The sequence below is a fragment of the Pseudorca crassidens genome, chromosome 19 (assembly GCF_039906515.1).
Source record: "Pseudorca crassidens isolate mPseCra1 chromosome 19, mPseCra1.hap1, whole genome shotgun sequence".
NCBI lineage: Eukaryota > Metazoa > Chordata > Mammalia > Artiodactyla > Delphinidae > Pseudorca > Pseudorca crassidens.
In genome coordinates, this window is record NC_090314.1 from 24,459,156 (window position 1) to 24,486,213 (window position 27,058).

Genomic DNA, 27,058 nt, shown 5'->3' on the forward strand with positions numbered 1-27,058 from the left:
GGTGCAGGTCGAGGGGCTCGCGGGCCGAAATGACGGCAACTGGGCCCATGGCGGAGTCTGGGTCTGGAGGGCTCTGAGCCTCCATCCGCTCTGGTGCCTCGGGTCTACCGGCCCGAAGCCTGGTAGCGCGACACCCCACCGGCCCACAGACGTAGCCTCCCCAGCTGTGCTCACAGCGAGTCCAACCGCAGCCTGCATCCCTCCACGGGACACTTGGATTACTCCCGCGATCCCCACGAGGTGCGGCACCCGCTGGCCGAATGGGCTGAGATCCTGCCCTTGCGGCGCCCTGTGGCCACATCCGCCTCCCTCACGGTACTGGCCGAGGCCTCGGACCAGCGGGCCCCGGCTCCCAGCTCAGCGCTGCTCCTCCGCCCCTCTCACCTCCTGCCCGACGTCCAGGCTACCGAGCACCCTCCACCCCCGCCCACCTTCATGCCACTCAGCCGGAACCCGGGAGGCAATGCCAACTACCAGGTGTATCACAGTCTGGTGCTGAAGCGGCAACCGCAGGAGGGCCAAGCGCGGGCCAACTCGCTGCTACCTTCCACCTCGGCCTCCAGGCCCTCTCTGCACGGGAGCCAGACTGGGAAAATGAACTTACCAGCAGCAAATGTGGGCAGGGGCAGGGGGCAGCAGGGCATGGAGAGAGGAATAAAGAGCGCCAGAGTCCAGGAAACATTGGTGGTCTGTGGCTTGGAAGCGCCACTCCTTCTGCCAGCCTGGGTCCCTGCGCTTGGCTTCCTGCAATAAGAAGCCAGTGTCCCCTTCTTGGCCTGAGGGTCCCTTTGGTTTAGTGGCCACAGTTCTGCCAGCAGGCCCCTCCTGGTCCTATACCATGCACTAAGTACATCTGCAGCTGCAGACTCCAAACCCCTGGTCTCTGGGCACCTCCTCTGTGTCTCAGCTGTCCCTGTCCACAGAGAGCCTCATACAAGACGTTGCTTCCAAACTGGGAGATTCCACATCTGGGCAGGTCCAGCTCCAGGCCCAGTGAAGGGCATGAAGAAGGCTGAGGCTCTGGACTCCAGCCAGGCCTTCAGCAGGCCTCTGAGGCCGAGGTCTTCCTAGTCTCAAGAGGGGCCAAGAGACGCAATGTGTCATTTGAACAAGTGAGTCAGCGGGCGGTGAGCGAATGAATGACCGCTCGAGGGGATGTATGCCGGCCACCAGGCCCTGTTTGACTGTCCAGGCTCAGCTTACCTGACCCTGGTTACCAGGGAATGCCACTCTGGGCCCTCCTTTTCATCCCCCTCCCTCACTGTGACCTCACCACCTGCCCCATTATGACCCAGTCTGGCTCCCAGTTAAAACTGGAGGGCAGAGGGCCCAGGCAGTCTTGGGACCAACGGCCATGGGTGAGCGAAACTACTACCGAGCCGAGCCGTTCACTGGCCCCATCCCCAGGAAATGCCAGGAGCAAGGATACTCAATTCTTCTGATCCCGGTCAGCTTCATCTTGCTCAACGTGGGGATCAACATGGTGACTATGGTCAGGGCAGGATCTGTGCAGCGCGGTTGGGGGAGCCCTGGGGTCTTGAAGGGGCTGAGGTGGGAGGGCTGCTGGGGTGTGACAGGACAAGGGTTGGATTTCAGGGCTCACCCTGCTCCCGGCCTCCCCCCTCCCCTTCTTCCCTCAACTCTGGAGGCATCTGAAGAGATTCTTGCGGGCACTTTTCAATCGTATTTTCCACAAAGGTGAGTGGGCGCCGGCGTGGGTTCAGGAGATGTGGGCCTGTCCCCTTTCTTCTATCCCTGCCTTGATTCTCAGCCCCTCAGGAACCCAGGCCCTGACCCATCTCGCCTTTCCCCACAGACAAGCAAGCCAGCTGTGTAGGCACCCATCGCATGTGCATGCGCTGCTCCGTGGATCCCAAGAACCTGCGCTCAAGAGTTTCTTCCCACTTCTGCCATCGCCCAAGCTTCCTGCTCGGGCAGGTAAACCACCTTGACTACTGCCTGCAGCGGGGCTCGGCGGGGGCGGAGCCGGCGGCCCCCCCGCCGCGGGCGAGTAAAGGAGAAGGCGGGCGGAGCGGGAGGCAAAAAGCCTACAGCACCCGGTATTCCCAGGCGGTCTTCCATCCAAGTACTAACCAGGCCCGACCCTGCTTAGCTTCCGAGATCAGACGAGATCGGGCGCGTTCAGGGTGGTATGGCCGTAGACGGGGGCGGGGGGCCGCGGGCGGCCTCTTGAGGCCCAGTTTCGCTGGCGCTGGCGCCTTAACGCCAGCCTGGCGGCCAGCCCGCCCAGGCAGGGCCCCCTCGCCCGCCCAGGCAGGGGGAACGGAGGTCCCGGGTATCGGGCGGCGGCGGAGGGTTTGGCGACCACCTCCCAGCCCAGGGCGGCCGTGACCCAGCAAACCCTTCGGCGCTTGGCGCCCCGCCCAAGATCCCGCACGTCGCTCACAGGGACGTGGCCCCGGAGGCTTCAGGGCCCGGGGCCCGCGGTCCCTTGGGCATCGGTCCTGCCCGCCCACGCGGCGCTAGGCGCAGCCCGGCCGCAGCCCGGGCCGGCCCTCCTGCCCGACAGCAGCCGGCCCGAAGCCACCGGGAGCCACCATTGAGTCGCCACGGCCCCTCTGCCCCGGCAAGGCCACCCTTGCCCCCACACCCCCCGCCGAGCTCAGGACCCCGCCCCTGGTGGCCGGCAGGCCCGGGGAAGCGGCCCCTGCCCTCGATCCCGCTCCCGCACCCAACCGCGGTGACACGCCAGAGGGGCGGGGTGGTGGTGGGGCGGGGCTTTTGTCGGAGGGAGCTGTGGAGGGACACACAGGCACACAGGTGGCGGCGCCGGGGCTGGGCGCCGGTGGGGGCGGCCAGGTGCAGGTCGAGGGGCTCGCGGGCCGAAAGGACGGCCACTGGGCCCGCGGCGGAGTCTGGGTCCGGGCCAGCCACCCCGGGAGCGTCTGGGGTGCGGCTGCCTTCCAGGGCCGCCTTCTGGCCGCCTGGCCGGCCGGGCCGGCGGGGAGCGCCCCCGCCGGCGCGCGCCGTGGTGGGAGGGGCCTGAGGAGGTGGGGCCTGCAGCGGGGCCCGGCGGGGGCGGAGCCGGCGGCCCCCGCCGCGGGCTAGTAAAGGAGAAGGCGGGCGAAGCGGGAGGCAAAAAGCCTACAGCACCCGGTATTCCCAGGCGGTCTCCCATCCAAGTACTAACCAGGCCCGACCCTGCTTAGCTTCCGAGATCAGACGAGATCGGGCGCGTTCAGGGTGGTATGGCCGTAGACGGGGGCGGGGGCCGACGGCTGCCTCTTGAGGCCCAGTTTCGCTGGCGCTGGCGCCTTAACGCCAGCCTGGCGGCCGGCCCGCCCCGACAGGGCCCCCTCGCCCGCCCAGGCAGGGGGAACGGAGGTCTCGGGTATCGGGCGGCGGCGGAGGGTTTGGCGACCACCTCCCAGCCCAGGGCGGCCGTGTCCCAGCAAACCCTTCGGCGCTTGGCGCCCCGCCCAAGATCCCGCACGTCGCTCACAGGGACGTGGCCCCGGAGGCTTCAGGGCCCGGGGCCCGCGGTCCCTTGGGCATCGGCCCTGCCCTCCCACGCGGCGCTAGGCGCAGCCCGGCCGCAGCCCGGGCCGGCCCTCCTGCCCGACAGCAGCCGGCCCGAAGCCACCGGGAGCCACCATTGAGTCGCCACGGCCCCTCAGCCCCGGCAAGGCCACCCTTGCCCCCACACCCCCCGCCGAGCTCAGGACCCCGCCCCTGGTGGCCGGCAGGCCCGGGGAAGCGGCCCCTGCCCTCGATCCCGCTCCCGCACCCGGCCGCGGTGACACGCCACAGGGGCGGGGTGTGGGGGGGCTTTTGTCGGAGGGAGCTGTGGAGGGACACACAGGCACACAGGTGGCGGCGCCGGGGCTGGGCGCCGGTGGGGGCGGCCAGGTGCAGGTCGAGGGGCTCGCGGGCCGAAATGACGGCAACTGGGCCCATGGCGGAGTCTGGGTCTGGAGGGCTCTGAGCCTCCATCCGCTCTGGTGCCTCGGGTCTACCGGCCCGAAGCCTGGTAGCGCGACACCCCACCGGCCCACAGACGTAGCCTCCCCAGCTGTGCTCACAGCGAGTCCAACCGCAGCCTGCATCCCTCCACGGGACACTTGGATTACTCCCGCGATCCCCACGAGGTGCGGCACCCGCTGGCCGAATGGGCTGAGATCCTGCCCTTGCGGCGCCCTGTGGCCACATCCGCCTCCCTCACGGTACTGGCCGAGGCCTCGGACCAGCGGGCCCCGGCTCCCAGCTCAGCGCTGCTCCTCCGCCCCTCTCACCTCCTGCCCGACGTCCAGGCTACCGAGCACCCTCCACCCCCGCCCACCTTCATGCCACTCAGCCGGAACCCGGGAGGCAATGCCAACTACCAGGTGTATCACAGTCTGGTGCTGAAGCGGCAACCGCAGGAGGGCCAAGCACGGGCCAACTCGCTGCTACCTTCCACCTCGGCCTCCAGGCCCTCTCTGCACGGGAGCCAGACTGGGAAAATGAACTTACCAGCAGCAAATGGGGGCAGGGGCAGGGGGCAGCAGGGCATGGAGAGAGGAATAAAGAGCGCCAGAGTCCAGGAAACATTGGTGGTCTGTGGCTTGGAAGCGCCACTCCTTCTGCCAGCCTGGGTCCCTGCGCTTGGCTTCCTGCAATAAGAAGCCAGTGTCCCCTTCTTGGCCTGAGGGTCCCTTTGGTTTAGTGGCCACAGTTCTGCCAGCAGGCCCCTCCTGGTCCTATACCATGCACTAAGTACATCTGCAGCTGCAGACTCCAAACCCCTGGTCTCTGGGCACCTCCTCTGTGTCTCAGCTGTCCCTGTCCACAGAGAGCCTCATACAAGACGTTGCTTCCAAACTGGGAGATTCCACATCTGGGCAGGTCCAGCTCCAGGCCCAGTGAAGGGCATGAAGAAGGCTGAGGCTCTGGACTCCAGCCAGGCCTTCAGCAGGCCTCTGAGGCCGAGGTCTTCCTAGTCTCAAGAGGGGCCAAGAGACGCAATGTGTCATTTGAACAAGTGAGTCAGCGGGCGGTGAGCGAATGAATGACCGCTCGAGGGGATGTATGCCGGCCACCAGGCCCTGTTTGACTGTCCAGGCTCAGCTTACCTGACCCTGGTTACCAGGGAATGCCACTCTGGGCCCTCCTTTTCATCCCCCTCCCTCACTGTGACCTCACCACCTGCCCCATTATGACCCAGTCTGGCTCCCAGTTAAAACTGGAGGGCAGAGGGCCCAGGCAGTCCTGGGACCAACGGCCATGGGTGAGCGAAACTACTACCGAGCCGAGCCGTTCACTGGCCCCATCCCCAGGAAATGCCAGGAGCAAGGATACTCAATTCTTCTGATCCCGGTCAGCTTCATCTTGCTCAACGTGGGGATCAACATGGTGACTATGGTCAGGGCAGGATCTGTGCAGCGCGGTTGGGGGAGCCCTGGGGTCTTGAAGGGGCTGAGGTGGGAGGGCTGCTGGGGTGTGACAGGACAAGGGTTGGATTTCAGGGCTCACCCTGCTCCCGGCCTCCCCCCTCCCCTTCTTCCCTCAACTCTGGAGGCATCTGAAGAGATTCTTGCGGGCACTTTTCAATCGTATTTTCCACAAAGGTGAGTGGGCGCCGGCGTGGGTTCAGGAGATGTGGGCCTGTCCCCTTTCTTCTATCCCTGCCTTGATTCTCAGCCCCTCAGGAACCCAGGCCCTGACCCATCTCGCCTTTCCCCACAGACAAGCAAGCCAGCTGTGTAGGCACCCATCGCATGTGCATGCGCTGCTCCGTGGATCCCAAGAACCTGCGCTCAAGAGTTTCTTCCCACTTCTGCCATCGCCCAAGCTTCCTGCTCGGGCAGGTAAACCACCTTGACTACTGCCTGCAGCGGGGCTCGGCGGGGGCGGAGCCGGCGGCCCCCCCGCCGCGGGCGAGTAAAGGAGAAGGCGGGCGGAGCGGGAGGCAAAAAGCCTACAGCACCCGGTATTCCCAGGCGGTCTTCCATCCAAGTACTAACCAGGCCCGACCCTGCTTAGCTTCCGAGATCAGACGAGATCGGGCGCGTTCAGGGTGGTATGGCCGTAGACGGGGGCGGGGGGCCGCGGGCGGCCTCTTGAGGCCCAGTTTCGCTGGCGCTGGCGCCTTAACGCCAGCCTGGCGGCCAGCCCGCCCAGGCAGGGCCCCCTCGCCCGCCCAGGCAGGGGGAACGGAGGTCCCGGGTATCGGGCGGCGGCGGAGGGTTTGGCGACCACCTCCCAGCCCAGGGCGGCCGTGACCCAGCAAACCCTTCGGCGCTTGGCGCCCCGCCCAAGATCCCGCACGTCGCTCACAGGGACGTGGCCCCGGAGGCTTCAGGGCCCGGGGCCCGCGGTCCCTTGGGCATCGGTCCTGCCCGCCCACGCGGCGCTAGGCGCAGCCCGGCCGCAGCCCGGGCCGGCCCTCCTGCCTGACAGCAGCCGGCCCGAAGCCACCGGGAGCCACCATTGAGTCGCCACGGCCCCTCTGCCCCGGCAAGGCCACCCTTGCCCCCACACCCCCCGCCGAGCTCAGGACCCCGCCCCTGGTGGCCGGCAGGCCCGGGGAAGCGGCCCCTGCCCTCGATCCCGCTCCCGCACCCAACCGCGGTGACACGCCAGAGGGGCGGGGTGGTGGTGGGGCGGGGCTTTTGTCGGAGGGAGCTGTGGAGGGACACACAGGCACACAGGTGGCGGCGCCGGGGCTGGGCGCCGGTGGGGGCGGCCAGGTGCAGGTCGAGGGGCTCGCGGGCCGAAAGGACGGCCACTGGGCCCGCGGCGGAGTCTGGGTCCGGGCCAGCCACCCCGGGAGCGTCTGGGGTGCGGCTGCCTTCCAGGGCCGCCTTCTGGCCGCCTGGCCGGCCGGGCCGGCGGGGAGCGCCCCCGCCGGCGCGCGCCGTGGTGGGAGGGGCCTGAGGAGGTGGGGCCTGCAGCGGGGCCCGGCGGGGGCGGAGCCGGCGGCCCCCGCCGCGGGCGAGTAAAGGAGAAGGCGGGCGGAGCGGGAGGCAAAAAGCCTACAGCACCCGGTATTCCCAGGCGGTCTCCCATCCAAGTACTAACCAGGCCCGACCCTGCTTAGCTTCCGAGATCAGACGAGATCGGGCGCGTTCAGGGTGGTATGGCCGTAGACGGGGGCGGGGGCCGACGGCTGCCTCTTGAGGCCCAGTTTCGCTGGCGCTGGCGCCTTAACGCCAGCCTGGCGGCCGGCCCGCCCCGACAGGGCCCCCTCGCCCGCCCAGGCAGGGGGAACGGAGGTCTCGGGTATCGGGCGGCGGCGGAGGGTTTGGCGACCACCTCCCAGCCCAGGGCGGCCGTGACCCAGCAAACCCTTCGGCGCTTGGCGCCCCGCCCAAGATCCCGCACGTCGCTCACAGGGACGTGGCCCCGGAGGCTTCAGGGCCCGGGGCCCGCGGTCCCTTGGGCATCGGTCCTGCCCGCCCACGCGGCGCTAGGCGCAGCCCGGCCGCAGCCCGGGCCGGCCCTCCTGCCCGACAGCAGCCGGCCCGAAGCCACCGGGAGCCACCATTGAGTCGCCACGGCCCCTCAGCCCCGGCAAGGCCACCCTTGCCCCCACACCCCCCGCCGAGCTCAGGACCCCGCCCCTGGTGGCCGGCAGGCCCGGGGAAGCGGCCCCTGCCCTCGATCCCGCTCCCGCACCCGGCCGCGGTGACACGCCAGAGGGGCGGGGTGTGGGGGGGCTTTTGTCGGAGGGAGCTGTGGAGGGACACACCGGCACACAGGTGGCGGCGCCGGGGCTGGGCGCCGGTGGGGGCGGCCAGGTGCAGGTCGAGGGGCTCGCGGGCCGAAATGACGGCAACTGGGCCCATGGCGGAGTCTGGGTCTGGAGGGCTCTGAGCCTCCATCCGCTCTGGTGCCTCGGGTCTACCGGCCCGAAGCCTGGTAGCGCGACACCCCACCGGCCCACAGACGTAGCCTCCCCAGCTGTGCTCACAGCGAGTCCAACCGCAGCCTGCATCCCTCCACGGGACACTTGGATTACTCCCGCGATCCCCACGAGGTGCGGCACCCGCTGGCCGAATGGGCTGAGATCCTGCCCTTGCGGCGCCCTGTGGCCACCTCCGCCTCCCTCACGGTACTGGCCGAGGCCTCGGACCAGCGGGCCCCGGCTCCCAGCTCAGCGCTGCTCCTCCGCCCCTCTCACCTCCTGCCCGACGTCCAGGCTACCGAGCACCCTCCACCCCCGCCCACCTTCATGCCACTCAGCCGGAACCCGGGAGGCAATGCCAACTACCAGGTGTATCACAGTCTGGTGCTGAAGCGGCAACCGCAGGAGGGCCAAGCGCGGGCCAACTCGCTGCTACCTTCCACCTCGGCCTCCAGGCCCTCTCTGCACGGGAGCCAGACTGGGAAAATGAACTTACCAGCAGCAAATGGGGGCAGGGGCAGGGGGCGGCAGGGCATGGAGAGAGGAATAAAGAGCGCCAGAGTCCAGGAAACATTGGTGGTCTGTGGCTTGGAAGCGCCACTCCTTCTGCCAGCCTGGGTCCCTGCGCTTGGCTTCCTGCAATAAGAAGCCAGTGTCCCCTTCTTGGCCTGAGGGTCCCTTTGGTTTAGTGGCCACAGTTCTGCCAGCAGGCCCCTCCTGGTCCTATACCATGCACTAAGTACATCTGCAGCTGCAGACTCCAAACCCCTGGTCTCTGGGCACCTCCTCTGTGTCTCAGCTGTCCCTGTCCACAGAGAGCCTCATACAAGACGTTGCTTCCAAACTGGGAGATTCCACATCTGGGCAGGTCCAGCTCCAGGCCCAGTGAAGGGCATGAAGAAGGCTGAGGCTCTGGACTCCAGCCAGGCCTTCAGCAGGCCTCTGAGGCCGAGGTCTTCCTAGTCTCAAGAGGGGCCAAGAGACGCAATGTGTCATTTGAACAAGTGAGTCAGCGGGCGGTGAGCGAATGAATGACCGCTCGAGGGGATGTATGCCGGCCACCAGGCCCTGTTTGACTGTCCAGGCTCAGCTTACCTGACCCTGGTTACCAGGGAATGCCACTCTGGGCCCTCCTTTTCATCCCCCTCCCTCACTGTGACCTCACCACCTGCCCCATTATGACCCAGTCTGGCTCCCAGTTAAAACTGGAGGGCAGAGGGCCCAGGCAGTCCTGGGACCAACGGCCATGGGTGAGCGAAACTACTACCGAGCCGAGCCGTTCACTGGCCCCATCCCCAGGAAATGCCAGGAGCAAGGATACTCAATTCTTCTGATCCCGGTCAGCTTCATCTTGCTCAACGTGGGGATCAACATGGTGACTATGGTCAGGGCAGGATCTGTGCAGCGCGGTTGGGGGAGCCCTGGGGTCTTGAAGGGGCTGAGGTGGGAGGGCTGCTGGGGTGTGACAGGACAAGGGTTGGATTTCAGGGCTCACCCTGCTCCCGGCCTCCCCCCTCCCCTTCTTCCCTCAACTCTGGAGGCATCTGAAGAGATTCTTGCGGGCACTTTTCAATCGTATTTTCCACAAAGGTGAGTGGGCGCCGGCGTGGGTTCAGGAGATGTGGGCCTGTCCCCTTTCTTCTATCCCTGCCTTGATTCTCAGCCCCTCAGGAACCCAGGCCCTGACCCATCTCGCCTTTCCCCACAGACAAGCAAGCCAGCTGTGTAGGCACCCATCGCATGTGCATGCGCTGCTCCGTGGATCCCAAGAACCTGCGCTCAAGAGTTTCTTCCCACTTCTGCCATCGCCCAAGCTTCCTGCTCGGGCAGGTAAACCACCTTGACTACTGCCTGCAGCGGGGCTCGGCGGGGGCGGAGCCGGCGGCCCCCCCGCCGCGGGCGAGTAAAGGAGAAGGCGGGCGGAGCGGGAGGCAAAAAGCCTACAGCACCCGGTATTCCCAGGCGGTCTTCCATCCAAGTACTAACCAGGCCCGACCCTGCTTAGCTTCCGAGATCAGACGAGATCGGGCGCGTTCAGGGTGGTATGGCCGTAGACGGGGGCGGGGGGCCGCGGGCGGCCTCTTGAGGCCCAGTTTCGCTGGCGCTGGCGCCTTAACGCCAGCCTGGCGGCCAGCCCGCCCAGGCAGGGCCCCCTCGCCCGCCCAGGCAGGGGGAACGGAGGTCCCGGGTATCGGGCGGCGGCGGAGGGTTTGGCGACCACCTCCCAGCCCAGGGCGGCCGTGACCCAGCAAACCCTTCGGCGCTTGGCGCCCCGCCCAAGATCCCGCACGTCGCTCACAGGGACGTGGCCCCGGAGGCTTCAGGGCCCGGGGCCCGCGGTCCCTTGGGCATCGGTCCTGCCCGCCCACGCGGCGCTAGGCGCAGCCCGGCCGCAGCCCGGGCCGGCCCTCCTGCCCGACAGCAGCCGGCCCGAAGCCACCGGGAGCCACCATTGAGTCGCCACGGCCCCTCTGCCCCGGCAAGGCCACCCTTGCCCCCACACCCCCCGCCGAGCTCAGGACCCCGCCCCTGGTGGCCGGCAGGCCCGGGGAAGCGGCCCCTGCCCTCGATCCCGCTCCCGCACCCAACCGCGGTGACACGCCAGAGGGGCGGGGTGGTGGTGGGGCGGGGCTTTTGTCGGAGGGAGCTGTGGAGGGACACACAGGCACACAGGTGGCGGCGCCGGGGCTGGGCGCCGGTGGGGGCGGCCAGGTGCAGGTCGAGGGGCTCGCGGGCCGAAAGGACGGCCACTGGGCCCGCGGCGGAGTCTGGGTCCGGGCCAGCCACCCCGGGAGCGTCTGGGGTGCGGCTGCCTTCCAGGGCCGCCTTCTGGCCGCCTGGCCGGCCGGGCCGGCGGGGAGCGCCCCCGCCGGCGCGCGCCGTGGTGGGAGGGGCCTGAGGAGGTGGGGCCTGCAGCGGGGCCCGGCGGGGGCGGAGCCGGCGGCGCCCGCCGCGGGCGAGTAAAGGAGAAGGCGGGCGGAGCGGGAGGCAAAAAGCCTACAGCACCCGGTATTCCCAGGCGGTCTCCCATCCAAGTACTAACCAGGCCCGACCCTGCTTAGCTTCCGAGATCAGACGAGATCGGGCGCGTTCAGGGTGGTATGGCCGTAGACGGGGGCGGGGGCCGACGGCTGCCTCTTGAGGCCCAGTTTCGCTGGCGCTGGCGCCTTAACGCCAGCCTGGCGGCCGGCCCGCCCCGACAGGGCCCCCTCGCCCGCCCAGGCAGGGGGAACGGAGGTCTCGGGTATCGGGCGGCGGCGGAGGGTTTGGCGACCACCTCCCAGCCCAGGGCGGCCGTGACCCAGCAAACCCTTCGGCGCTTGGCGCCCCGCCCAAGATCCCGCACGTCGCTCACAGGGACGTGGCCCCGGAGGCTTCAGGGCCCGGGGCCCGCGGTCCCTTGGGCATCGGCCCTGCCCGCCCACGCGGCGCTAGGCGCAGCCCGGCCGCAGCCCGGGCCGGCCCTCCTGCCCGACAGCAGCCGGCCCGAAGCCACCGGGAGCCACCATTGAGTCGCCACGGCCCCTCAGCCCCGGCAAGGCCACCCTTGCCCCCACACCCCCCGCCGAGCTCAGGACCCCGCCCCTGGTGGCCGGCAGGCCCGGGGAAGCGGCCCCTGCCCTCGATCCCGCTCCCGCACCCGGCCGCGGTGACACGCCACAGGGGCGGGGTGTGGGGGGGCTTTTGTCGGAGGGAGCTGTGGAGGGACACACCGGCACACAGGTGGCGGCGCCGGGGCTGGGCGCCGGTGGGGGCGGCCAGGTGCAGGTCGAGGGGCTCGCGGGCCGAAATGACGGCAACTGGGCCCATGGCGGAGTCTGGGTCTGGAGGGCTCTGAGCCTCCATCCGCTCTGGTGCCTCGGGTCTACCGGCCCGAAGCCTGGTAGCGCGACACCCCACCGGCCCACAGACGTAGCCTCCCCAGCTGTGCTCACAGCGAGTCCAACCGCAGCCTGCATCCCTCCACGGGACACTTGGATTACTCCCGCGATCCCCACGAGGTGCGGCACCCGCTGGCCGAATGGGCTGAGATCCTGCCCTTGCGGCGCCCTGTGGCCACCTCCGCCTCCCTCACGGTACTGGCCGAGGCCTCGGACCAGCGGGCCCCGGCTCCCAGCTCAGCGCTGCTCCTCCGCCCCTCTCACCTCCTGCCCGACGTCCAGGCTACCGAGCACCCTCCACCCCCGCCCACCTTCATGCCACTCAGCCGGAACCCGGGAGGCAATGCCAACTACCAGGTGTATCACAGTCTGGTGCTGAAGCGGCAACCGCAGGAGGGCCAAGCGCGGGCCAACTCGCTGCTACCTTCCACCTCGGCCTCCAGGCCCTCTCTGCACGGGAGCCAGACTGGGAAAATGAACTTACCAGCAGCAAATGGGGGCAGGGGCAGGGGGCAGCAGGGCATGGAGAGAGGAATAAAGAGCGCCAGAGTCCAGGAAACATTGGTGGTCTGTGGCTTGGAAGCGCCACTCCTTCTGCCAGCCTGGGTCCCTGCGCTTGGCTTCCTGCAATAAGAAGCCAGTGTCCCCTTCTTGGCCTGAGGGTCCCTTTGGTTTAGTGGCCACAGTTCTGCCAGCAGGCCCCTCCTGGTCCTATACCATGCACTAAGTACATCTGCAGCTGCAGACTCCAAACCCCTGGTCTCTGGGCACCTCCTCTGTGTCTCAGCTGTCCCTGTCCACAGAGAGCCTCATACAAGACGTTGCTTCCAAACTGGGAGATTCCACATCTGGGCAGGTCCAGCTCCAGGCCCAGTGAAGGGCATGAAGAAGGCTGAGGCTCTGGACTCCAGCCAGGCCTTCAGCAGGCCTCTGAGGCCGAGGTCTTCCTAGTCTCAAGAGGGGCCAAGAGACGCAATGTGTCATTTGAACAAGTGAGTCAGCGGGCGGTGAGCGAATGAATGACCGCTCGAGGGGATGTATGCCGGCCACCAGGCCCTGTTTGACTGTCCAGGCTCAGCTTACCTGACCCTGGTTACCAGGGAATGCCACTCTGGGCCCTCCTTTTCATCCCCCTCCCTCACTGTGACCTCACCACCTGCCCCATTATGACCCAGTCTGGCTCCCAGTTAAAACTGGAGGGCAGAGGGCCCAGGCAGTCCTGGGACCAACGGCCATGGGTGAGCGAAACTACTACCGAGCCGAGCCGTTCACTGGCCCCATCCCCAGGAAATGCCAGGAGCAAGGATACTCAATTCTTCTGATCCCGGTCAGCTTCATCTTGCTCAACGTGGGGATCAACATGGTGACTATGGTCAGGGCAGGATCTGTGCAGCGCGGTTGGGGGAGCCCTGGGGTCTTGAAGGGGCTGAGGTGGGAGGGCTGCTGGGGTGTGACAGGACAAGGGTTGGATTTCAGGGCTCACCCTGCTCCCGGCCTCCCCCCTCCCCTTCTTCCCTCAACTCTGGAGGCATCTGAAGAGATTCTTGCGGGCACTTTTCAATCGTATTTTCCACAAAGGTGAGTGGGCGCCGGCGTGGGTTCAGGAGATGTGGGCCTGTCCCCTTTCTTCTATCCCTGCCTTGATTCTCAGCCCCTCAGGAACCCAGGCCCTGACCCATCTCGCCTTTCCCCACAGACAAGCAAGCCAGCTGTGTAGGCACCCATCGCATGTGCATGCGCTGCTCCGTGGATCCCAAGAACCTGCGCTCAAGAGTTTCTTCCCACTTCTGCCATCGCCCAAGCTTCCTGCTCGGGCAGGTAAACCACCTTGACTACTGCCTGCAGCGGGGCTCGGCGGGGGCGGAGCCGGCGGCCCCCCCGCCGCGGGCGAGTAAAGGAGAAGGCGGGCGGAGCGGGAGGCAAAAAGCCTACAGCACCCGGTATTCCCAGGCGGTCTTCCATCCAAGTACTAACCAGGCCCAACCCTGCTTAGCTTCCGAGATCAGACGAGATCGGGCGCGTTCAGGGTGGTATGGCCGTAGACGGGGGCGGGGGGCCGCGGGCGGCCTCTTGAGGCCCAGTTTCGCTGGCGCTGGCGCCTTAACGCCAGCCTGGCGGCCAGCCCGCCCAGGCAGGGCCCCCTCGCCCGCCCAGGCAGGGGGAACGGAGGTCCCGGGTATCGGGCGGCGGCGGAGGGTTTGGCGACCACCTCCCAGCCCAGGGCGGCCGTGACCCAGCAAACCCTTCGGCGCTTGGCGCCCCGCCCAAGATCCCGCACGTCGCTCACAGGGACGTGGCCCCGGAGGCTTCAGGGCCCGGGGCCCGCGGTCCCTTGGGCATCGGTCCTGCCCGCCCACGCGGCGCTAGGCGCAGCCCGGCCGCAGCCCGGGCCGGCCCTCCTGCCCGACAGCAGCCGGCCCGAAGCCACCGGGAGCCACCATTGAGTCGCCACGGCCCCTCTGCCCCGGCAAGGCCACCCTTGCCCCCACACCCCCCGCCGAGCTCAGGACCCCGCCCCTGGTGGCCGGCAGGCCCGGGGAAGCGGCCCCTGCCCTCGATCCCGCTCCCGCACCCAACCGCGGTGACACGCCAGAGGGGCGGGGTGGTGGTGGGGCGGGGCTTTTGTCGGAGGGAGCTGTGGAGGGACACACAGGCACACAGGTGGCGGCGCCGGGGCTGGGCGCCGGTGGGGGCGGCCAGGTGCAGGTCGAGGGGCTCGCGGGCCGAAAGGACGGCCACTGGGCCCGCGGCGGAGTCTGGGTCCGGGCCAGCCACCCCGGGAGCGTCTGGGGTGCGGCTGCCTTCCAGGGCCGCCTTCTGGCCGCCTGGCCGGCCGGGCCGGCGGGGAGCGCCCCCGCCGGCGCGCGCCGTGGTGGGAGGGGCCTGAGGAGGTGGGGCCTGCAGCGGGGCCCGGCGGGGGCGGAGCCGGCGGCCCCCGCCGCGGGCGAGTAAAGGAGAAGGCGGGCGAAGCGGGAGGCAAAAAGCCTACAGCACCCGGTATTCCCAGGCGGTCTCCCATCCAAGTACTAACCAGGCCCGACCCTGCTTAGCTTCCGAGATCAGACGAGATCGGGCGCGTTCAGGGTGGTATGGCCGTAGACGGGGGCGGGGGCCGACGGCTGCCTCTTGAGGCCCAGTTTCGCTGGCGCTGGCGCCTTAACGCCAGCCTGGCGGCCGGCCCGCCCCGACAGGGCCCCCTCGCCCGCCCAGGCAGGGGGAACGGAGGTCTCGGGTATCGGGCGGCGGCGGAGGGTTTGGCGACCACCTCCCAGCCCAGGGCGGCCGTGACCCAGCAAACCCTTCGGCGCTTGGCGCCCCGCCCAAGATCCCGCACGTCGCTCACAGGGACGTGGCCCCGGAGGCTTCAGGGCCCGGGGCCCGCGGTCCCTTGGGCATCGGCCCTGCCCGCCCACGCGGCGCTAGGCGCAGCCCGGCCGCAGCCCGGGCCGGCCCTCCTGCCCGACAGCAGCCGGCCCGAAGCCACCGGGAGCCACCATTGAGTCGCCACGGCCCCTCAGCCCCGGCAAGGCCACCCTTGCCCCCACACCCCCCGCCGAGCTCAGGACCCCGCCCCTGGTGGCCGGCAGGCCCGGGGAAGCGGCCCCTGCCCTCGATCCCGCTCCCGCACCCGGCCGCGGTGACACGCCACAGGGGAGGGGTGTGGGGGGGCTTTTGTCGGAGGGAGCTGTGGAGGGACACACCGGCACACAGGTGGCGGCGCCGGGGCTGGGCGCCGGTGGGGGCGGCCAGGTGCAGGTCGAGGGGCTCGCGGGCCGAAATGACGGCAACTGGGCCCATGGCGGAGTCTGGGTCTGGAGGGCTCTGAGCCTCCATCCGCTCTGGTGCCTCGGGTCTACCGGCCCGAAGCCTGGTAGCGCGACACCCCACCGGCCCACAGACGTAGCCTCCCCAGCTGTGCTCACAGCGAGTCCAACCGCAGCCTGCATCCCTCCACGGGACACTTGGATTACTTCCGCGATCCCCACGAGGTGCGGCACCCGCTGGCCGAATGGGCTGAGATCCTGCCCTTGCGGCGCCCTGTGGCCACATCCGCCTCCCTCACGGTACTGGCCGAGGCCTCGGACCAGCGGGCCCCGGCTCCCAGCTCAGCGCTGCTCCTCCGCCCCTCTCACCTCCTGCCCGACGTCCAGGCTACCGAGCACCCTCCACCCCCGCCCACCTTCATGCCACTCAGCCGGAACCCGGGAGGCAATGCCAACTACCAGGTGTATCACAGTCTGGTGCTGAAGCGGCAACCGCAGGAGGGCCAAGCGCGGGCCAACTCGCTGCTACCTTCCACCTCGGCCTCCAGGCCCTCTCTGCACGGGAGCCAGACTGGGAAAATGAACTTACCAGCAGCAAATGGGGGCAGGGGCAGGGGGCAGCAGGGAATGGAGAGAGGAATAAAGAGCGCCAGAGTCCAGGAAACATTGGTGGTCTGTGGCTTGGAAGCGCCACTCCTTCTGCCAGCCTGGGTCCCTGCGCTTGGCTTCCTGCAATAAGAAGCCAGTGTCCCCTTCTTGGCCTGAGGGTCCCTTTGGTTTAGTGGCCACAGTTCTGCCAGCAGGCCCCTCCTGGTCCTATACCATGCACTAAGTACATCTGCAGCTGCAGACTCCAAACCCCTGGTCTCTGGGCACCTCCTCTGTGTCTCAGCTGTCCCTGTCCACAGAGAGCCTCATACAAGACGTTGCTTCCAAACTGGGAGATTCCACATCTGGGCAGGTCCAGCTCCAGGCCCAGTGAAGGGCATGAAGAAGGCTGAGGCTCTGGACTCCAGCCAGGCCTTCAGCAGGCCTCTGAGGCCGAGGTCTTCCTAGTCTCAAGAGGGGCCAAGAGACGCAATGTGTCATTTGAACAAGTGAGTCAGCGGGCGGTGAGCGAATGAATGACCGCTCGAGGGGATGTATGCCGGCCACCAGGCCCTGTTTGACTGTCCAGGCTCAGCTTACCTGACCCTGGTTACCAGGGAATGCCACTCTGGGCCCTCCTTTTCATCCCCCTCCCTCACTGTGACCTCACCACCTGCCCCATTATGACCCAGTCTGGCTCCCAGTTAAAACTGGAGGGCAGAGGGCCCAGGCAGTCCTGGGACCAACGGCCATGGGTGAGCGAAACTACTACCGAGCCGAGCCGTTCACTGGCCCCATCCCCAGGAAATGCCAGGAGCAAGGATACTCAATTCTTCTGATCCCGGTCAGCTTCATCTTGCTCAACGTGGGGATCAACATGGTGACTATGGTCAGGGCAGGATCTGTGCAGCGCGGTTGGGGGAGCCCTGGGGTCTTGAAGGGGCTGAGGTGGGAGGGCTGCTGGGGTGTGACAGGACAAGGGTTGGATTTCAGGGCTCACCCTGCTCCCGGCCTCCCCCCTCCCCTTCTTCCCTCAACTCTGGAGGCATCTGAAGAGATTCTTGCGGGCACTTTTCAATCGTATTTTCCACAAAGGTGAGTGGGCGCCGGCGTGGGTTCAGGAGATGTGGGCCTGTCCCCTTTCTTCTATCCCTGCCTTGATTCTCAGCCCCTCAGGAACCCAGGCCCTGACCCATCTCGCCTTTCCCCACAGACAAGCAAGCCAGCTGTGTAGGCGCACCCATCGCATGTGCATGCGCTGCTCCGTGGATCCCAAGAACCTGCGCTCAAGAGTTTCTTCCCACTTCTGCCATCGCCCAAGCTTCCTGCTCGGGCAGGTAAACCACCTTGACTACTGCCTGCAGCGGGGCTCGGCGGGGGCGGAGCCGGCGGCCCCCCCGCCGCGGGCGAGTAAAGGAGAAGGCGGGCGGAGCGGGAGGCAAAAAGCCTACAGCACCCGGTATTCCCAGGCGGTCTTCCATCCAAGTACTAACCAGGCCCGACCCTGCTTAGCTTCCGAGATCAGACGAGATCGGGCGCGTTCAGGGTGGTATGGCCGTAGACGGGGGCGGGGGGCCGCGGGCGGCCTCTTGAGGCCCAGTTTCGCTGGCGCTGGCGCCTTAACGCCAGCCTGGCGGCCAGCCCGCCCAGGCAGGGCCCCCTCGCCCGCCCAGGCAGGGGGAACGGAGGTCCCGGGTATCGGGCGGCGGCGGAGGGTTTGGCGACCACCTCCCAGCCCAGGGCGGCCGTGACCCAGCAAACCCTTCGGCGCTTGGCGCCCCGCCCAAGATCCCGCACGTCGCTCACAGGGACGTGGCCCCGGAGGCTTCAGGGCCCGGGGCCCGCGGTCCCTTGGGCATCGGTCCTGCCCGCCCACGCGGCGCTAGGCGCAGCCCGGCCGCAGCCCGGGCCGGCCCTCCTGCCTGACAGCAGCCGGCCCGAAGCCACCGGGAGCCACCATTGAGTCGCCACGGCCCCTCTGCCCCGGCAAGGCCACCCTTGCCCCCACACCCCCCGCCGAGCTCAGGACCCCGCCCCTGGTGGCCGGCAGGCCCGGGGAAGCGGCCCCTGCCCTCGATCCCGCTCCCGCACCCAACCGCGGTGACACGCCAGAGGGGCGGGGTGGTGGTGGGGCGGGGCTTTTGTCGGAGGGAGCTGTGGAGGGACACACAGGCACACAGGTGGCGGCGCCGGGGCTGGGCGCCGGTGGGGGCGGCCAGGTGCAGGTCGAGGGGCTCGCGGGCCGAAAGGACGGCCACTGGGCCCGCGGCGGAGTCTGGGTCCGGGCCAGCCACCCCGGGAGCGTCTGGGGTGCGGCTGCCTTCCAGGGCCGCCTTCTGGCCGCCTGGCCGGCCGGGCCGGCGGGGAGCGCCCCCGCCGGCGCGCGCCGTGGTGGGAGGGGCCTGAGGAGGTGGGGCCTGCAGCGGGGCCCGGCGGGGGCGGAGCCGGCGGCCCCCGCCGCGGGCGAGTAAAGGAGAAGGCGGGCGGAGCGGGAGGCAAAAAGCCTACAGCACCCGGTATTCCCAGGCGGTCTCCCATCCAAGTACTAACCAGGCCCGACCCTGCTTAGCTTCCGAGATCAGACGAGATCGGGCGCGTTCAGGGTGGTATGGCCGTAGACGGGGGCGGGGGCCGACGGCTGCCTCTTGAGGCCCAGTTTCGCTGGCGCTGGCGCCTTAACGCCAGCCTGGCGGCCGGCCCGCCCCGACAGGGCCCCCTCGCCCGCCCAGGCAGGGGGAACGGAGGTCTCGGGTATCGGGCGGCGGCGGAGGGTTTGGCGACCACCTCCCAGCCCAGGGCGGCCGTGACCCAGCAAACCCTTCGGCGCTTGGCGCCCCGCCCAAGATCCCGCACGTCGCTCACAGGGACGTGGCCCCGGAGGCTTCAGGGCCCGGGGCCCGCGGTCCCTTGGGCATCGGTCCTGCCCGCCCACGCGGCGCTAGGCGCAGCCCGGCCGCAGCCCGGGCCGGCCCTCCTGCCCAACAGCAGCCGGCCCGAAGCCACCGGGAGCCACCATTGAGTCGCCACGGCCCCTCAGCCCCGGCAAGGCCACCCTTGCCCCCACACCCCCCGCCGAGCTCAGGACCCCGCCCCTGGTGGCCGGCAGGCCCGGGGAAGCGGCCCCTGCCCTCGATCCCGCTCCCGCACCCGGCCGCGGTGACACGCCAGAGGGGCGGGGTGTGGGGGGGCTTTTGTCGGAGGGAGCTGTGGAGGGACACACCGGCACACAGGTGGCGGCGCCGGGGCTGGGCGCCGGTGGGGGCGGCCAGGTGCAGGTCGAGGGGCTCGCGGGCCGAAATGACGGCAACTGGGCCCATGGCGGAGTCTGGGTCTGGAGGGCTCTGAGCCTCCATCCGCTCTGGTGCCTCGGGTCTACCGGCCCGAAGCCTGGTAGCGCGACACCCCACCGGCCCACAGACGTAGCCTCCCCAGCTGTGCTCACAGCGAGTCCAACCACAGCCTGCATCCCTCCACGGGACACTTGGATTACTCCCGCGATCCCCACGAGGTGCGGCACCCGCTGGCCGAATGGGCTGAGATCCTGCCCTTGCGGCGCCCTGTGGCCACCTCCGCCTCCCTCACGGTACTGGCCGAGGCCTCGGACCAGCGGGCCCCGGCTCCCAGCTCAGCGCTGCTCCTCCGCCCCTCTCACCTCCTGCCCGACGTCCAGGCTACCGAGCACCCTCCACCCCCGCCCACCTTCATGCCACTCAGCCGGAACCCGGGAGGCAATGCCAACTACCAGGTGTATCACAGTCTGGTGCTGAAGCGGCAACCGCAGGAGGGCCAAGCGCGGGCCAACTCGCTGCTACCTTCCACCTCGGCCTCCAGGCCCTCTCTGCACGGGAGCCAGACTGGGAAAATGAACTTACCAGCAGCAAATGGGGGCAGGGGCAGGGGGCGGCAGGGCATGGAGAGAGGAATAAAGAGCTCCAGAGTCCAGGAAACATTGGTGGTCTGTGGCTTGGAAGCGCCACTCCTTCTGCCAGCCTGGGTCCCTGCGCTTGGCTTCCTGCAATAAGAAGCCAGTGTCCCCTTCTTGGCCTGAGGGTCCCTTTGGTTTAGTGGCCACAGTTCTGCCAGCAGGCCCCTCCTGGTCCTATACCATGCACTAAGTACATCTGCAGCTGCAGATTCCAAACCCCTGGTCTCTGGGCACCTCCTCTGTGTCTCAGCTGTCCCTGTCCACAGAGAGCCTCATACAAGACGTTGCTTCCAAACTGGGAGATTCCACATCTGGGCAGGTCCAGCTCCAGGCCCAGTGAAGGGCATGAAGAAGGCTGAGGCTCTGGACTCCAGCCAGGCCTTCAGCAGGCCTCTGAGGCCGAGGTCTTCCTAGTCTCAAGAGGGGCCAAGAGACGCAATGTGTCATTTGAACAAGTGAGTCAGCGGGCGGTGAGCGAATGAATGACCGCTCGAGGGGATGTATGCCGGCCACCAGGCCCTGTTTGACTGTCCAGGCTCAGCTTACCTGACCCTGGTTACCAGGGAATGCCACTCTGGGCCCTCCTTTTCATCCCCCTCCCTCACTGTGACCTCACCACCTGCCCCATTATGACCCAGTCTGGCTCCCAGTTAAAACTGGAGGGCAGAGGGCCCAGGCAGTCCTGGGACCAACGGCCATGGGTGAGCGAAACTACTACCGAGCCGAGCCGTTCACTGGCCCCATCCCCAGGAAATGCCAGGAGCAAGGATACTCAATTCTTCTGATCCCGGTCAGCTTCATCTTGCTCAACGTGGAGATCAACATGGTGACTATGGTCAGGGCAGGATCTGTGCAGCGCGGTTGGGGGAGCCCTGGGGTCTTGAAGGGGCTGAGGTGGGAGGGCTGCTGGGGTGTGACAGGACAAGGGTTGGATTTCAGGGCTCACCCTGCTCCCGGCCTCCCCCCTCCCCTTCTTCCCTCAACTCTGGAGGCATCTGAAGAGATTCTTGCGGGCACTTTTCAATCGTATTTTCCACAAAGGTGAGTGGGCGCCGGCGTGGGTTCAGGAGATGTGGGCCTGTCCCCTTTCTTCTATCCCTGCCTTGATTCTCAGCCCCTCAGGAACCCAGGCCCTGACCCATCTCGCCTTTCCCCACAGACAAGCAAGCCAGCTGTGTAGGCACCCATCGCATGTGCATGCGCTGCTCCGTGGATCCCAAGAACCTGCGCTCAAGAGTTTCTTCCCACTTCTGCCATCGCCCAAGCTTCCTGCTCGGGCAGGTAAACCACCTTGACTACTGCCTGCAGCGGGGCTCGGCGGGGGTGGAGCCGGCGGCCCCCCCGCCGCGGGCGAGTAAAGGAGAAGGCGGGCGGAGCGGGAGGCAAAAAGCCTACAGCACCCGGTATTCCCAGGCGGTCTCCCATCCAAGTACTAACCAGGCCCGACCCTGCTTAGCTTCCGAGATCAGACGAGATCGGGCGCGTTCAGGGTGGTATGGCCGTAGACGGGGGTGGGGGCCGACGGCTGCCTCTTGAGGCCCAGTTTCGCTGGCGCTGGCGCCTTAACGCCAGCCTGGCGGCCGGCCCGCCCCGGCAGGGCCCCCTCGCCCGCCCAGGCAGGGGGAACGGAGGTCTCGGGTATCGGGCGGCGGCGGAGGGTTTGGCGACCACCTCCCAGCCCAGGGCGGCCGTGACCCAGCAAACCCTTCGGCGCTTGGCGCCCCGCCCAAGATCCCGCACGTCGCTCACAGGGACGTGGCCCCGGAGGCTTCAGGCCCCGGGGCCCGTGGTCCCTTGGGCATCGGTCCTGCCCGCCCACGCGGAGCTAGGCGCAGCCCGGCCGCAGCCCGGGCCGGCCCTCCTGCCTGACAGCAGCCGGCCCGAAGCCACCGAGAGCCACCATTGAGTCGCCACGGCCCCTCAGCCCCGGCAAGGCCACCCTTGCCCCCACACCCCCCGCCGAGCTCAGGACCCCGCCCCTGGTGGCCGGCAGGCCCGGGGAAGCGGCCCCTGCCCTCGATCCCGCTCCAGCACCCAACCGCGGTGACACGCCAGAGGGGCGGGGTGGTGGTGGGGCGGGGCTTTTGTCGGAGGGAGCTGTGGAGGGACACACCGGCACACAGATGGCGGCGCCGGGGCTAGGCGCCGGTGGGGGCGGCCAGGTGCAGGTCGAGGGGCTCGCGGGCCGAAAGGACGGCCACTGGGCCCGCGGCGGAGTCTGGGTCTGGGCCAGCCACCCCGGGAGCGTCTGGGGTGCGGCTGCCTTCCAGGGCCGCCTTCTGGCCGCCTGGCCGGCCGGGCCGGCGGGGAGCGCCCCCGCCGGCGCGCGCCGTGGTGGGAGGGGCCTGAGGAGGTGGGTCCTGCAGCGGGGCCCGGTGGGGGCGGAGCCGGCGGCCCCCGCCGCGGGCGAGTAAAGGAGAAGGCGGGCGGAGCGGGAGGCAAAAAGCCTACAGCACCCGGTATTCCCAGGCGGTCTCCCATCCAAGTACTAACCAGGCCCGACCCTGCTTAGCTTCCGAGATCAGACGAGATCGGGCGCGTTCAGGGTGGTATGGCCGTAGACGGGGGCGGGGGCCGACGGCTGCCTCTTGAGGCCCAGTTTCGCTGGCGCTGGCGCCTTAACGCCAGCCTGGCGGCCGGCCCGCCCCGGCAGGGCCCCCTCGCCCGCCCAGGCAGGGGGAACGGAGGTCTCGGGTATCGGGCGGCGGCGGAGGGTTTGGCGACCACCTCCCAGCCCAGGGCGGCCGTGACCCAGCAAACCCTTCGGCGCTTGGCGCCCCGCCCAAGATCCCGCACGTCGCTCACAGGGACGTGGCCCCGGAGGCTTCAGGGCCCGGGGCCCGCGGTCCCTTGGGCATCGGTCCTGCCCGCCCACGCGGCGCTAGGCGCAGCCCGGCCGCAGCCCGGGCCGGCCCTCCTGCCCGACAGCAGCCGGCCCGAAGCCACCGGGAGCCACCATTGAGTCGCCACGGCCCCTCTGCCCCGGCAAGGCCACCCTTGCCCCCACACCCCCCGCCGAGCTCAGGACCCCGCCCCTGGTGGCCGGCAGGCCCGGTGAAGCGGCCCCTGCCCTTGATCCCGCTCCCGCACCCGGCCGCGGTGACACGCCAGAGGGGCGGGGTGGGGGGCGGCTTTTGTCGGAGGGAGCTGTGGAGGGACACACCGGCACACAGGTGGCGGCGCCGGGGCTGGGCGCCGGTGGGGGCGGCCAGGTGCAGGTCGAGGGGCTCGCGGGCCAAAAGGACGGCCACTGGGCCCGCGGCGGAGTCTGGGTCCGGGCCAGCCACCCCGGGAGCGTCTGGGGTGCGGCTGCCTTCCAGGGCCGCCTTCTGGCCGCCTGGCCGGCCGGGCCGGCGGGGAGCGCCCCCGCCGGCATGCGCCGTGGTGGGAGGGGCCTGAGGAGGTGAGGCCTGCAGCGGGGCCCGGCGGGGGCGGAGCCGGCGGCGCCCGCCGCGGGCGAGTAAAGGAGAAGGCGGGCGGAGCGGGAGGCAAAAAGCCTACAGCACCCGGTATTCCCAGGCGGTCTCCCATCCAAGTACTAACCAGGCCCGACCCTGCTTAGCTTCCGAGATCAGACGAGATCGGGCGCGTTCAGGGTGGTATGGCCGTAGACGGGGGCGGGGGACCGCGGGCGGCCTCTTGAGGCCCAGTTTCGCTGGCGCTGGCGCCTTAACGCCAGCCTGGCGGCCAGCCCGCCCCGGCAGGGTCCCCTCGCCCGCCCAGGCAGGGGGAACGGAGGTCCCGTGTATCGGGCGGCGGCGGAGGGTTTGGCAACCACCTCCCAGCCCAGGGCGGCCGTGACCCAGCAAACCCTTCGGCGCTTGGCGCCCCGCCCAAGATCCCGCACGTCGCTCACAGGGACGTGGCCCCGGAGGCTTCAGGGCCGGGGCCCGCGGTCCCTTGGGCGTCGGCCCTGCCCGCCCACGCGGCGCTAGGCGCAGCCCGGCCGCAGCCCGGGCCGGCCCTCCTGTCCGACAGCAGCCGGCCCGAAGCCACCGGGAGCCACCATTGAGTCGCCACGGCCCCTCAGCCCCGGCAAGGCCACCCTTGCCCCCACACCCCCCGCCGAGCTCAGGACCCCGCCCCTGGTGGCCGGCCGGCCCGGGGAAGCGGCCCCTGCCCTCGATCCCGCTCCAGCACCCAACCGCGGTGACACGCCAGAGGGGCGGGGTGGTGGTGGGGCGGGGCTTTTGTCGGAGGGAGCTGTGGAGGGACACACCGGCACACAGGTGGCGGCGCCGGGGCTGGGCGCCGGTGGGGGCGGCCAGGTGCAGGTCGAGGGGCTCGCGGGCCGAAAGGACGGCCACTGGGCCTGCGGCGGAGTCTGGGTCCGGGTCAGCCACCCCGGGAGCGTCTGGGGTGCGGCTGCCTTCCAGGGCCGCCTTCTGGCCGCCTGGCCGGCCGGGCCGGCGGGGAGCGCACCCGCCGGCGCGCGCCGTGGTGGGAGGGGCCTGAGGAGGTGGGGCCTGCAGCGGGGCCCGGCGGGGGCGGAGCCGGCGGCCCCCGCCGCGGGCGAGTAAAGGAGAAGGCGGGCGGAGCGGGAGGCAAAAAGCCTACAGCACCCGGTATTCCCAGGCGGTCTCCCATCCAAGTACTAACCAGGCCCGACCCTGCTTAGCTTCCGAGATCAGACGAGATCGGGCGCGTTCAGGGTGGTATGGCCGTAGACGGGGGCGGGGGGCCGAGGGCGGCCTCTTGAGGCCCAGTTTCGCTGGCGCTGGCGCCTTAACGCCAGCCTGGCGGCCGGCCCGCCCCGGCAGGGCCCCCTCGCCCGCCCAGGCAGGGGGAACGGAGGTCTCGGGTATCGGGCGGCGGCGGAGGGTTTGGCGACCACCTCCCAGCCCAGGGCGGCCGTGACCCAGCAAACCCTTCGGCGCTTGGCGCCCCGCCCAAGATCCCGCACGTCGCTCACAGGGACGTGGCCCCGGAGGCTTCAGGGCCCGGGGCCCGCGGTCCCTTGGGCATCGGTCCTGCCCGCCCACGCGGCGCTAGGTGCAGCCCGGCCGCAGCCCGGGCCGGCCCTCCTGCCCGACAGCAGCCGGCCTGAAGCCACCGGGAGCCACCATTGAGTCGCCACGGCCCCTCTGCCCCGGCAAGGCCACCCTTGCCCCCACACCCCCTGCCGAGCTCAGGACCCCGCCCCTGGTGGCCGGCCGGCCCGGGGAAGCGGCCCCTGCCCTCGATCCCGCTCCCGCACCCAACCGCGGTGACACGCCAGAGGGGCGGGGTGGTGGTGGGGCGGGGCTTTTGTCGGAGGGAGCTGTGGAGGGACACACAGGCACACAGGTGGCGGCGCCGGGGCTGGGCGCCGGTGGGGGCGGCCAGGTGCAGGTCGAGGGGCTCGCGGGCCAAAAGGACGGCAACTGGGCCCATGGCGGAGTCTGGGTCTGGAGGGCTCTGAGCCTCCATCCGCTCTGGTGCCTCGGGTCTACCGGCCCGACGCCTGGTAGCGCGACACCCCACCGGCCCACAGACGTAGCCTCCCCAGCTGTGCTCACAGCGAGTCCAACCGCAGCCTGCATCCCTCCACGGGACACTTGGATTACTCCCGCGATCCCCACGAGGTGCGGCACCCGCTGGCCGAATGGGCTGAGATCCTGCCCTTGCGGCGCCCTGTGGCCACCTCCGCCTCCCTCACGGTACTGGCCGAGGCCTCGGACCAGCGGGCCCCGGCTCCCAGCTCAGCGCTGCTCCTCCGCCCCTCTCACCTCCTGCCCGACGTCCAGGCTACCGAGCACCCTCCACCCCCGCCCACCTTCATGCCACTCAGCCGGAACCCGGGAGGCAATGCCAACTACCAGGTGTGTATGACAGTCTGGTGCTGAAGTGGCAACCGCAGGAGGGCCAAGCGCGGGCCAACTCGCTGCTACCTTCCACCTCGGCCTCCAGGCCCTCTCTGCACGGGAGCCAGACTGGGAAAATGAACTTACCAGCAGCAAATGGGGGCAGGGGCAGGGGGCGGCAGGGCATGGAGAGAGGAATAAAGAGCGCCAGAGTCCAGGAAACATTGGTGGTCTGTGGCTTGGAAGCGCCACTCCTTCTGCCAGCCTGGGTCCCTGCGCTTGGCTTCCTGCAATAAGAAGCCAGTGTCCCCTTCTTGGCCTGAGGGTCCCTTTGGTTTAGTGGCCACAGTTCTGCCAGCAGGCCCCTCCTGGTCCTATACCATGCACTAAGTACATCTGCAGCTGCAGACTCCAAACCCCTGGTCTCTGGGCACCTCCTCTGTGTCTCAGCTGTCCCTGTCCACAGAGAGCCTCATACAAGAAGTTGCTTCCAAACTGGGAGGTTCCACATCTGGGCAGGTCCAGCTCCAGGCCCAGTGAAGGGCATGAAGAAGGCTGAGGCTCTGGACTCCAGCCAGGCCTTCAGCAGGCCTCTGAGGCCAAGGTCTTCCTAGTCTCAAGAGGGGCCAAGAGACGCAATGTGTCATTTGAACAAGTGAGTCAGCGGGCGGTGAGCGAATGAATGACCGCTCGAGGGGATGTATGCCGGCCACCGGGCCCTGTTTGACTGTCCAGGCTCAGCTTACCTGACCCTGGTTACCAGGGAATGCCACTCTGGGCCCTCCTTTTCATCCCCCTCCCTCACTGTGACCTCACCACCTGCCCCATTATGACCCAGTCTGGCTCCCAGTTAAAACTGGAGGGCAGAGGGCCCAGGCAGTCCTGGGACCAACGGCCATGGGTGAGCGAAACTACTACCGAGCCGAGCCGTTCACTGGCCCCATCCCCAGGAAATGCCAGGAGCAAGGATACTCAATTCTTCTGATCCCGGTCAGCTTCATCTTGCTCAACGTGGGGATCAACATGGTGACTATGGTCAGGGCAGGATCTGTGCAGCGCGGTTGGGGGAGCCCTGGGGTCTTGAAGGGGCTGAGGTGGGAGGGCTGCTGGGGTGTGACCGGACAAGGGTTGGATTTCAGGGCTCACCCTGCTCCCGGCCTCCCCCCTCCCCTTCTTCCCTCAACTCTGGAGGCATCTGAAGAGATTCTTGCGGGCACTTTTCAATCGTATTTTCCACAAAGGTGAGTGGGCGCCGGCGTGGGTTCAGGGGA

General features: G+C 68.9%; 14 non-coding genes across 14 annotated transcripts; all 14 read right to left on the bottom strand.

The window, feature by feature from the left end:
* Positions 1-2,045: 2,045 nt before the first annotated feature.
* On the bottom strand, positions 2,046-2,164 carry LOC137213566 (5S ribosomal RNA). The gene has a single exon (XR_010938202.1). It is a non-coding gene; the product is annotated as a 5S ribosomal RNA (ribosomal RNA).
* A 938-nt stretch (positions 2,165-3,102) lies between these two features.
* LOC137214124 (5S ribosomal RNA) lies at positions 3,103-3,221 on the bottom strand. Its single transcript, XR_010938744.1, has one exon. It is a non-coding gene; the product is annotated as a 5S ribosomal RNA (ribosomal RNA).
* Positions 3,222-5,914: 2,693 nt separating this feature from the next.
* LOC137213567 (5S ribosomal RNA) lies at positions 5,915-6,033 on the bottom strand. Its single transcript, XR_010938203.1, has one exon. It is a non-coding gene; the product is annotated as a 5S ribosomal RNA (ribosomal RNA).
* A 938-nt stretch (positions 6,034-6,971) lies between these two features.
* On the bottom strand, positions 6,972-7,090 carry LOC137214125 (5S ribosomal RNA). The gene has a single exon (XR_010938745.1). It is a non-coding gene; the product is annotated as a 5S ribosomal RNA (ribosomal RNA).
* Positions 7,091-9,783: 2,693 nt separating this feature from the next.
* LOC137213568 (5S ribosomal RNA) lies at positions 9,784-9,902 on the bottom strand. Its single transcript, XR_010938204.1, has one exon. It is a non-coding gene; the product is annotated as a 5S ribosomal RNA (ribosomal RNA).
* A 938-nt stretch (positions 9,903-10,840) lies between these two features.
* Positions 10,841-10,959, bottom strand: LOC137214126 (5S ribosomal RNA). Its single transcript, XR_010938746.1, has one exon. It is a non-coding gene; the product is annotated as a 5S ribosomal RNA (ribosomal RNA).
* A 2,693-nt stretch (positions 10,960-13,652) lies between these two features.
* Positions 13,653-13,771, bottom strand: LOC137213519 (5S ribosomal RNA). Its single transcript, XR_010938156.1, has one exon. It is a non-coding gene; the product is annotated as a 5S ribosomal RNA (ribosomal RNA).
* A 938-nt stretch (positions 13,772-14,709) lies between these two features.
* Positions 14,710-14,828, bottom strand: LOC137214127 (5S ribosomal RNA). Its single transcript, XR_010938747.1, has one exon. It is a non-coding gene; the product is annotated as a 5S ribosomal RNA (ribosomal RNA).
* Positions 14,829-17,523: 2,695 nt separating this feature from the next.
* On the bottom strand, positions 17,524-17,642 carry LOC137213569 (5S ribosomal RNA). Its single transcript, XR_010938205.1, has one exon. It is a non-coding gene; the product is annotated as a 5S ribosomal RNA (ribosomal RNA).
* Positions 17,643-18,580: 938 nt separating this feature from the next.
* LOC137214129 (5S ribosomal RNA) lies at positions 18,581-18,699 on the bottom strand. The gene has a single exon (XR_010938748.1). It is a non-coding gene; the product is annotated as a 5S ribosomal RNA (ribosomal RNA).
* A 2,693-nt stretch (positions 18,700-21,392) lies between these two features.
* On the bottom strand, positions 21,393-21,511 carry LOC137214130 (5S ribosomal RNA). The gene has a single exon (XR_010938749.1). It is a non-coding gene; the product is annotated as a 5S ribosomal RNA (ribosomal RNA).
* Positions 21,512-22,448: 937 nt separating this feature from the next.
* On the bottom strand, positions 22,449-22,567 carry LOC137214131 (5S ribosomal RNA). The gene has a single exon (XR_010938750.1). It is a non-coding gene; the product is annotated as a 5S ribosomal RNA (ribosomal RNA).
* Positions 22,568-23,498: 931 nt separating this feature from the next.
* On the bottom strand, positions 23,499-23,617 carry LOC137214132 (5S ribosomal RNA). Its single transcript, XR_010938751.1, has one exon. It is a non-coding gene; the product is annotated as a 5S ribosomal RNA (ribosomal RNA).
* A 937-nt stretch (positions 23,618-24,554) lies between these two features.
* Positions 24,555-24,673, bottom strand: LOC137214134 (5S ribosomal RNA). The gene has a single exon (XR_010938754.1). It is a non-coding gene; the product is annotated as a 5S ribosomal RNA (ribosomal RNA).
* Positions 24,674-27,058: the final 2,385 nt, after the last annotated feature.